The sequence below is a fragment of the Pan troglodytes genome, chromosome 14 (genome assembly GCF_028858775.2).
Source record: "Pan troglodytes isolate AG18354 chromosome 14, NHGRI_mPanTro3-v2.0_pri, whole genome shotgun sequence".
NCBI classification, from domain to species: domain Eukaryota; kingdom Metazoa; phylum Chordata; class Mammalia; order Primates; family Hominidae; genus Pan; species Pan troglodytes.
Window position 1 is genome coordinate 9,530,416 of NC_072412.2, and position 12,503 is coordinate 9,542,918.

The following is a 12,503-nucleotide window of genomic DNA, read 5'->3' on the forward strand; positions in this document are numbered from 1 at the left end:
GCAGATTGAACCTTTCTGGTTTCATTTTCCATGATTTTGATTTTTCTCCTGTTGAACCTGTGTTGCTGCATTCAAGGTATTTTCATACTGACCTGTCAAATGCAAACTCTTCAGATTATTAATTAGTGCTTTGCAAATATGTTATTTAAAATATTATCCTCTGTATTTTACATATGCTGTTATCAATAGGTTTCATGTTTATGTTTTATTCTTCAATTTATATATTTGATTATTGGACCAAGCAGAGTACCTTTCAAATTTTTCTTCATTTAAAATATATGTGTCTTGGCTCAGGCCTCTAATCCCAGCAATTTGGGAGGCCAAGGCAAGAGGATCAAAACGTGAGGAGATCAAGACAATCCTGGCCAATACAGTGGAATCCTGTCTCTACTAAAACTAAAAAAAATTAGCCAGGCATGGTGGCAGCTAGAGTAGTCCCAGAATGGTATAGTCCCAGCTACCTGGGAGGCTGAGGCAGGACAATCGCTTGAACCCATGAGGCAGAGTTAGCAGTGAGCCAAGATGGTGCCATTACACCCTAGTCTGTGCAAAAGAAGAAGACTCGGTCTAAAAACAATTATATATATAATATAAATTATATATGTAATATATATTATATAATATATTATACAAGTTATATATAATATCTTATATTTGTTATATATAATATACTATATATGTTATATATAATATATTATACTTGTTATATATAATATATAATATATAATATGTCGTAATTCATAATGTAGATATGATATGTTATGTCATATTGTATACAGTACCTATTATATGTAATATATATATCACATACAATATATAATATATATAATGTGACATAATATATTACATATAACACATATAATATGTTTTACATCTAATATATATAAAATATATTATATGTTATATAATATATGTAACATATATATTCTATAATATATAATATGATGTATATTATATAATGAAATATAAGATGTATTACATTTTATGACATTTAAAAAACATATATTATATATTATATATATTATATATTAATTACATAATATATAAAATATATGTTAAATATATTATATATAACATATATTAAATAAAATTTATAATATATTGTATAATATGGATATTTGTATATTATATGATATGTAAAAAATATATTTTAGGTAACATATACCATATATAATAAATATAAAATATGAAATATATTATGTAATATACGATATATATAATATTATGTATGAAGTATATGATATGATATATGGTATATAATGTGATATATGCTATATGTCATATGATATATGCTATATATTATATATGATATACATTATATAGTACATTCTATATATTATACAATATGTTATATATATTATATATAACATGTGATATATACTATTGACAATAAATGATATATAACATATAATATATGGTACATATTATATATAACATAATATATATAATTTGTGATACATATTATATAAAATATATGATATATAATATACGATGTATATTATATATAAAATATGTTATATATGATATATAATATACGATGTATATTATATATAATATCTATTATATATTATATATAATAGATGATATATATTATATATTTTATCAATTATATATAATTATACAATATTCTATTATATATGATTATATTGTATTTTATATATGCTACATCTTATTATATAATATGTAGTATAACATGATATATTATATATTATATTATATTATTACTATTGATAATATATGCTGTATATAATCCAATATATGTCATATATAATATTCTAATATATATTATATTAAGCTATAATATAAAATATGATATAAAATATCTAGTATATAATATCTTATATAATATATAACATCTAATATAATGTATAATATGTATAATATATTACATATTATATGTAATATGTAATACATTATATATTACATTATATATTAGATACATATCATATAATATATTATACTGATAATATCATATATTATATAATATACCATATATTATACATTATATATTATATATTATTATGTTACATATAATTATATAATTATATGTATAATTACATATTATGTTATATATAATTATATAATATTATTTGTATTATATTGTATGTCATAATTATATATTATTTTACATTATATTATACATAATATATTATATATAATGTGAGGATGCAGTATGTAAAAGAAATTATATATATGTTATAGTTATTACATATATTATATATATTACATTATAGATAATTGTATATATATATACACATATGTATGTATATGTATATTTGGGGTGCCCTATTTCCCATCTCATAACTTATTTTAAGAAATACAGCAACGTAATGTGTGGGCTTGGGATTCAGTTTTTGAAACAAACAGTGAGCCTTCAATGATCTTCCTGTACATGTAAAACACTCCTGTCTGCCTGGCGGTAGTTTGACCTCACAATGTGGATTGTGCCTTCACCCTGGAATATTTATGCCCTATCGCCATTGTGGTGGGATTAGGGAGCTCCTGCCCTTGGTCCTAAGAGCCACTGTCTGTGATTTTTTCAAAGGTAAGAGCAGACTGAACTTTTGTGTTTTCATTTTCCCTGATTTTGATTTTTCTTATGGGGAACCTGTGTTTCTTCATTCCAGCTATGTTCATACTGGCCTGTCTAATGCAAACTGTCCAAATTACTAGTTAGTTCTTTCTAAATATGTTATTTAAAAAATTATCCTCTGTATTTTCCATATTCAGTTATCGATATGTTTCATGGTCATTTTTTATTCCTCAATTTATACATTTGATTATTGTACCAAGCAGAGTACCTTTGAAATTTTTCTTCATTTAAAAAATATGTATCTTTCTTCAGGCCTCTAATACCAGCATTTTGGGAGGCCATGGCAAGAGGATCACAAGGTAAGCAGATCAAGACCTACCTGGCCAACAGAATGAAAACCTGTCTCTACTAAACAAAAAAACTTAGCCAGGTATGCTGGCAGCTGGTGTACACCCAGTGTGGTGTAGTCCTAGCTACCCGGGAGACTGAGGCAGGACAATCGCTTGAACCGGTGAGGCAGAGTTTGCAGTGAGCCACGCTGGCGCCATTGCACTCCAGCCTGTGCAACAGAACAAAACTCCGTCTAAAAACTATCATTTTTACTAATTATTACATATAATATATAATATGTAATATATATAATATGACATAATATATATTACATATTATATATTATTTATAAAATATATAATATGTTATATATATTATATGTATTATATAAAATATATTACATGTATAATATATAATATAATATATATTATATACTATATATTATAGAAAATATATTATACATATTATACATATTATATAAAATATATTATATATATTACATAATATATAAAATATATATTATATGCTATATAATATGTCATATATATTACATAATATATAATATATATATTATATGATATATAATATGTCATATATATTATATAATATATAATATATAATATTATGTATATTATATAATGAACAATAATATATATTATATTTTGTGACATATATAATATACATTATATACTATCTATTATATATAATATTTTATATATGTTACTAAATAAATGCATAATTAATAAAATATATTATAAATATATTATATATAATATATTTTAAATAAAATATATAATACAGAATACAGTCAATAAATCATATATTATATGATATGTAAATAATATCTTACAGGTAATATATACCAAATATAATAAATATACCATACGACATATATTACATAATATATGATAAATATAATATAATGTATGATGTATGATATATGATATATGGTATATAATATGATATATGATATATATTGTGTAAGATATGTTATAAATTATATAATATATGCCATTTAGTATGTAACATATGCTATACATTTTATAATGTGTGATATATATTATACATAACTTATGATATATATTATTGATAATATATTACATATAACATATAATAAATGAAATGTAACATAAAATATATGATGTATATTACATACAATATATGATATATATAATATATGTTACATATTTAATATATGATATATCATATACTGTACATGAAATATCAAAATATACCAAATATGTAATATATACTGTACATAAAATATCAAAGAATGCAAAATATGTATTATATGCTGTACATAAAATATCAAAATATTTGCAAAATGTGTATCACATACAGTACATAAAATATCAAATTACATAACATATGTATTATATACTGTACATAAAATATGAAAAACTATGTAAAACATGTATTATATACTATAGATGAAATATCAAAAACTATGCAAAATATGTACTATGTACAGTATATAAAACATCAAAGTACCCAAAATATGTATTATAGACTGTACATAAAACATCAAAGTACGCAAAATATGTATTACACACTGTAGATGAAATATCGAAGTACACAAAATATGTATTTTACACTGTACATAAAATATGAAAGTATGCAAAATATGTATTATAGACTGTAGATATAATACCAAAGTAAGCAAAATATGTATTTTACTCTGTAGATAAAATATCAAACTATGCAAAATATGTATTCTACACTCTAGATAAAATATCATATTTCACAAAATATGTATTATACACTGTAGATAAAATATCAAACTACGCAAAATATGTATTATAGTCTGTAGATAAAATATCAAAGCACCTAAAATATGTACTATACACAGTACATAAAATATCAAACTAAGCAAAATATGTATTTTAAACTGCACATAAAGTATCAAACTATGAAAACATGTACTATACACAGTACATAAAATATCAAATTAGGCAAAATATGTATTATACACTGCATATAAAATATCAAAGTATGCAAAATATGTATTATACACTGTACATAAAATATCAAAGTGCCCCCAATATGGATTATGTACTCTACATATAATATCAAAATACCCCAAATATATAGTATATACTGTACATAAAATATCAAAGAACACTAAAGGTATATTATATGCTGTATATGAAATATCAAAGTACCCCAAACATATATTATATACTGTACATAAAATATCAAAGTACCCCGAATATGGATTATATGCTGTAGATAAAATATCAAAATACTCCAAATAAGTATTATATACAGTACATGAAATATCAAAGAACCACAAATATGTCTTATATAATGAAGAGAATATATCAAAGTATCCCAAATATCTCTTACATACAGTACAAAAGTATCAAAGTGAACCAAATATGTATTATATACTGTACATAAAATATCAAAGTGAAAGAAATATGTATTATAAACCATACATAAAATATCAAAATACACCAAATATGTTTTAAATACTGTTCATAAAATATCAAACTACACCAAATAAGTATTATATACTGTTAATAAAATATCAAAGTACACAAAATATGTATTATAGGCTGTACATAAAATATCAAAGAACACCAAATATATATTTTATTCTGTACATAAAATATCAAAGTACCCAAAATATATATTAAATAATGTACATGAAATATAAAACTACCCCAAATATGTATTATATACCATACATACAATATCAAAGTATGAAAAATATATATTATACACTGTATATAAAATATTAAACTACACCAAATATATATTATATACTTTACATAAAAAAGTACAAGAAATATGTGTTATATACTGTACATAAAATATCAAAGCACCCCAAATATGTATTATATACTGTACAGAAATCCTCAATGGGAAACAAATATGTATTTCATACTGTGCATACAATATCAAAGTACACCAAATATGTATTATATACTGTACATAAAACATCAAACTACACCAAATATGAATTATATACTGTACATAAAATATAAAAGTACACGAAATATGTATTATATACTGTTCATAAAATATCAAAGTACACCAAATATGTATTATATACTGTACATAACATTTTAAAATACCCCTAAAATGTATTATGTACTGTTCTTAAAATACTAAGTACAGCAAATATGTATTCTATACTGTACACAAAATATCAAAGTACACCAAATATCTATAATATACTGTGCATAAAATAAAAAGTACAAATATGTATTATATATTGTAAATAAAATTTGAAATTACACAGAATATGCATTATATACTAAACATAAAATATCAAAGTACACAGAATATGTGTTATTTATGGTACAAAAAATATCAAATCACGCCAAATATATATTATATACCGTACATAAATTATCAAATTACACTAAATATATATTATATACTGTACATAAAATATCAAAGTACACCTAACGTATATTACATACTTACCTAAAATATCAAAGTACACCAAATATATATTATATAGTGTACTTAAAATATCAAATTACACCAAATGTATGTTATATACTGTAAACAATATATAAAAGTACACCAAATATAAATTATATACTGTACATAAAATATCAAAGTACAACACTATATACTATATACTGTACATAAAATACCAAAATACATCAAATATATATAATATACACTACATAAGCTATCAAACTGCACCAAATATAGATTATATACTGTATATAAAATATCAAAGTACACTAAATATATATTATATACTGTGCATAAAATATCAAATTGCACCAAATATATAATATACTGTACATAAAATATCAAAATACAGCATATATATATTATATACAGTACATAAAATATAAAAGTACACCAAATGTACATTATATACTATACATAATTGATAAAACTACACCAAATATAAATTATATACTGTAAATGAAATATCAAAGTACAACAAATATATACTATATTCTGTTCTAAAAACATCAAAATACATCAAATATATACTATAAACTGTTCAGAAAATATAAACTAACACCAAATATTGATTATATACTGTACATATCATATCAAAGTACAACAAATATAGATTATATACAGTATATTATATATCAAAGTACACCAAATATGTATTATATACTGTACATAAATTATCAAACTACACCAAATATATATTATATACGGTACATAAAATATCACAGTACACCAAATATATATTATATACTTTATGTAAAATATCAAAGTACACCAAATATATATTATATACTGTTCAGAAAATATCAAAGTAACCCAAATATATATTATATACTGTACAAAAAATATCAAAGTACACCAAATATTTATGAAATACTATTTATGAAATATAAAAGAACCCCAAATATGTATTATATACTGCACATAATATATCAAAATACCCCTAATATGTATTATATACTGTACATAAAATATCAAAGTATCCCAAATATGTATTATATACTGTACATAAAATATCAAAGTAACCCAAATATATATTATATATTGTACATAAAATATCAAAGTACATCAAATATATATGAAATACTGTGTATGAAATATCAAAGTACACGAAATATGTATTATATACTGTACATAAAATATCAAAGTACCCCAAATATGTATTATATACTGTACATAAAATGTCAAAGTAACCCAAATATATATTATGTACTGTACATAAAATATCAAAGTACACCATATATATGAAATATTGTATGTGAAATATCAAAGCACCCCAAATATGTATTATAAACCGTACATAATATATCAAAGTACCACAAGTATGTATTATATAAACTGTATACAGTATCAAAGTACCCAAATGTGTATAATATACTGTACATAAAATATCGAAGTAACGCAAATATGTATTATATACTATAAAACAAATCAAAGCACCCCAAACATGTATTATATACTGAACATAAAATATCAAAGTACTCCAAATATGCATTATATAGTGTACATAAAATATCAAAGAACCCCAGATATTTATTATACACTGTATATAAATTATCAAAGAGAAACAGATATGTATTTTATACTGTTCATAAAATATCAAAGTGAAACAAATACGCATTTTATACTCTAGATAAAATATCAGAGTACACCAAATATGTATTATATACTGTACATAAAATATTAAAAAATTAAACCTAATATTTCTTATATGCTGAACATAAAATATCAAAGTACACCAAATATGTATTATCTACTGTACATAAAATATCAAAGTACCCCAAATATATATGAAATACAGTATATGAAATATCAAAGTACCCCAAATATGTATTATATACTATTCATCAAATATCAAGGTAATCCAAATATATGCTACATACTGTACAAAAAATATCAAAATACATCAAATATATATGAAATATTGTATATGAAATATCAAAGTACCCCAAATATGTATTATGTACTGTACATAATATATAAAAGTACCCCAAATATGTATTTTATACTGTACATAAAATACCAAATTACCCCAAATATGTATTATGTACTATACATAAAATATCAAAGTAACCCAAATATGTATTATATACAGTAGATAAAATATCAAAGTACCACAAATATGTATTACATACTGTAGATAAAATATCAAAGTACCACAAATATGTATTATACACTGTACATAAGATATCAAAGTACACAAAATATGCATTATATAGTGTACATAAAATATCAAATTATCCCAAATATGTATTATATACTGTAGATAAATTATCAAGGAGAAACAGATATGTATTTTACACTATACTTAAAATATCAAAGTGAAACCAATATGCATTTATACTGTAGATAAAATATCAAAGTACACCAAATATGTATTATATACTGTACATAAAATATCAAATTACCCCAAATATATATGAAATACTATATATGAAATATCAAAGTACCCAAATATGTATTGTATACTATTCATCAAATATCACAGTAACCCAAATATATGCTACATACTGTACATAAAATATCAAAATACACCAAATATATATGAAATATTGTATATGAAATAACAAAGTACCTCAAATATGTATTATGTACTGTACATAATATATAAAAGTACCCCAAATATGTATTATATACTGTACACAAAATATCAAATTACCCCAAATATGTATTATGTACTGTACATAAAATATCAAGGTAACCCAAATATATATTATATACTGTACGTAAAATATCAAAGTACCCAAAATATATATGAAATACTGTATACGAAATATCAAAATACCCCAAATATGTATTATATACTGTACTTAATATATCAAAGAACCCCAAATATGTATTATATACTGTACATAAAATATCAAAGTACCGCAAATATGTGTTATATACTGTATATGAAATAACAAAGTAAGCCAAATAAATATTACATACTGTACATAATAAATCAAAGTACCCCAAATATGTATTATATACTGTACATAACATATCAAACTATTCCAAATATACATTATATACAGTAGATACAATATCAAAGTAACCAAATGTGTATTATATACAGTACATAACATGTCAAAGTAACCCAAATATGTATTATATGCTGTGCATAAAATATCAAAGTACCCCAAGTATGTGTTATATACTGTACATAAAATATGAAAGTACCCCAAGTATGTATTATATACTGTACATGAAATATCAAAGTACCCCAAATATGTATTATATACAGTAGATACAATATCAAAATACTCAAGTGTATTATATACTGTACATAAAATATCAAAGTACCCCAATTATGTATTATATAGAGTTGATACAATATCAAAGATCTCAAATGTGTATTATATACGGTACATAAAATATCAAAGTACCCCAAATATGTATTATATACTGTATATGAAATATCAAAGTACCCCAAACATGTATTATATACTGTTCATAAAATATCAAAGTAACTCAAATACATATTGTATACTGTAAACAAAATATCAAGGTACAGTAAATATATATGAAATACTGTATATGAAATATCAAATTACCCCAAATATATATTATATACTGTACTTAATATATCAAAGTATCCCAAATATGTATTATATACTGTACATAAAATATCAAAGTACCCCAAATATGTATTAACTTCTGTATATAAAATAACAAATTAATCCAAATTAATATTACATACTGTACATAACAAATCAAAGTACCCGAAATATGTATTATATACTGTACATAAACTATCAAAGTACCCCAAACATGTATTATATACTGTACATAAAATATCAAAGTACCCCAAATATGTATTATATACACTAGATACAATATCAAAGTACCCAAATGTGTATTATATACTGTACATAAAATATTAAAGTAAACCCAATATGTATTATATGCTGTACATAAAATATCAAAGTACCACCAATATGCATTATATAGTGTACATAAAATATCAAAATACCCCAAATATGTATTATATACTGTAGATAAATTATCAAAGACAAATAGATATGTATTTTATACTCTACATAAAACATCAAAGTGAAACAAATATGCATTATATACTGTAGATAAAATATCAAAGTACACCAAATATGTATTATATACTGTACATAAAATATTAAAGTAAACCCAATATGAATTATATGCTGTACATAAAATAATAAAGTACCCCAAATATGCATTATATAGTATACATAAAATATCAAAGTACCCCAAATATGTATTATATACTGTAGATAAATTATCAAAGAGAAACAGATATGTATTTTGTACTCTACATAAAATATCAAAGTGAAACAAATATGCATTTCATACTGCAGATAAAATATCAAAGTACACAAAACAAGTATTATATACTGTACATAAAATATTAAAGTAAACTGAATATGTATTATATGCTGTACATAAAATACCAAAGTACACCAAATATGTATTATATACTGTATATTAATTATCAAGGTACCCCAAACATATGTTATATACTGTATATAAAATATCAAAGTACCCCAAATATATATTAAATACTGTATATGAAATATCAAAGTACCCCAAATATGTATTATATACTGTACATAAAATATCTAAGTAACACAAATATATATTATATACTGTACATAAAATATCAAAGTACACCAAATATATATGAAATACTGTATATGAAATATCAAAGTACCCCAAATATGTATTATGTACTGTACATAATATTACAAAGTACACCAAATATCTATTATATCCTGTACATAAAATATCAAAGTACCCCAAATATGTATTAAATACTGTATATAAAATAACTAACCCAAATAAATATTACATACTGTACATACGAAATCAAAGTACCCCAAATATGTATTATATACTGTACATAAAATATCAAAGTACCCCAAGTATGTATTACATACTGTTCATAAAATATCAAAGTACCCCAAATATGTATTATATAGATTACATACAATATGAAAGTACCCAACTGTGTATTATATACTGTACATAAAATATCAAAGTACCACCAATATATATTATATGCTGTACATAAAATATCAAAGTAGCCCAAACATATATACTGTACTTAAAATAACAAAGAACCCAAATATATATGAAATACTGTGTATGAAATATCAAAGTACCACAAATATGTATTATATACTGTGTATAATATATCAAAGTACCCAAAATATGTATTATATACTGTACATAAAATATCAAAGTACACCAAAATATATATTATATACTCTATATGAAATAACAAAGTAACCCAAATAAACATTTCATACTGTACATAAGAAATCAAAGTACCCCAAATATATATTATATACTGTACATAAATTATCAAAGTACCCGAAGTATGTATTATATACTGTACATAAAATATCAAAGTACCCCAAATGGGTATTATATTCAGTAGATACAATATCAAAGTATCCAAATGTGTATTATATACTGTACATAAAATATCAAAGTAACTGAAATATGTTTTATATACTGTACATAAAATATCAAAGTACTCCAAGTATGTATTACATACAGTACACAAAATATCAAAGTACCCCAAATATGTATTATATACAGTAGATACAATATCAAAGTACCCAAATGTGTATTATATACTGTACATAAAATATCAAAGTAACCCAAATAGGTATTATATACTGTACATAACATATGAAAGTACACAAAGTATGTATTATATACTGTACATGAAACATTAATGTACCCCAAATATGTATTATATATAGGAGATACAATATCAGAGTACCCAAATGTGGATTATGTAGAGTAAATTAAACATCAAAGTACCCCAGATCTGTATTATATACTGTACATAAAATATCAAAGTACCCAAATATATATTATATACAGTATATACAATATCAAAGTAACCAAATGTGTATTATATACTGTACATAAAATATCAAAGTACCTCAAACATATATTATATACTGTACATAAAATATCAAAATACCCCAAATATATATTAAATACTGTATATGAAATATCAAAGTACCCCAAATATGTATTATATACTGCTCATAAAATGTCAAAATAACCAAAATATATATTATATGCCGTACATAAAATATCAAATTACACGAAATATATATGAAATACTGCATGTGAAATATCAAAGTAACCCAAATATGTATTATATACTGTGATAATATATCAAAGTATTCCAAATATGTATTATATACTGTACATAAAATATCAGTGTACC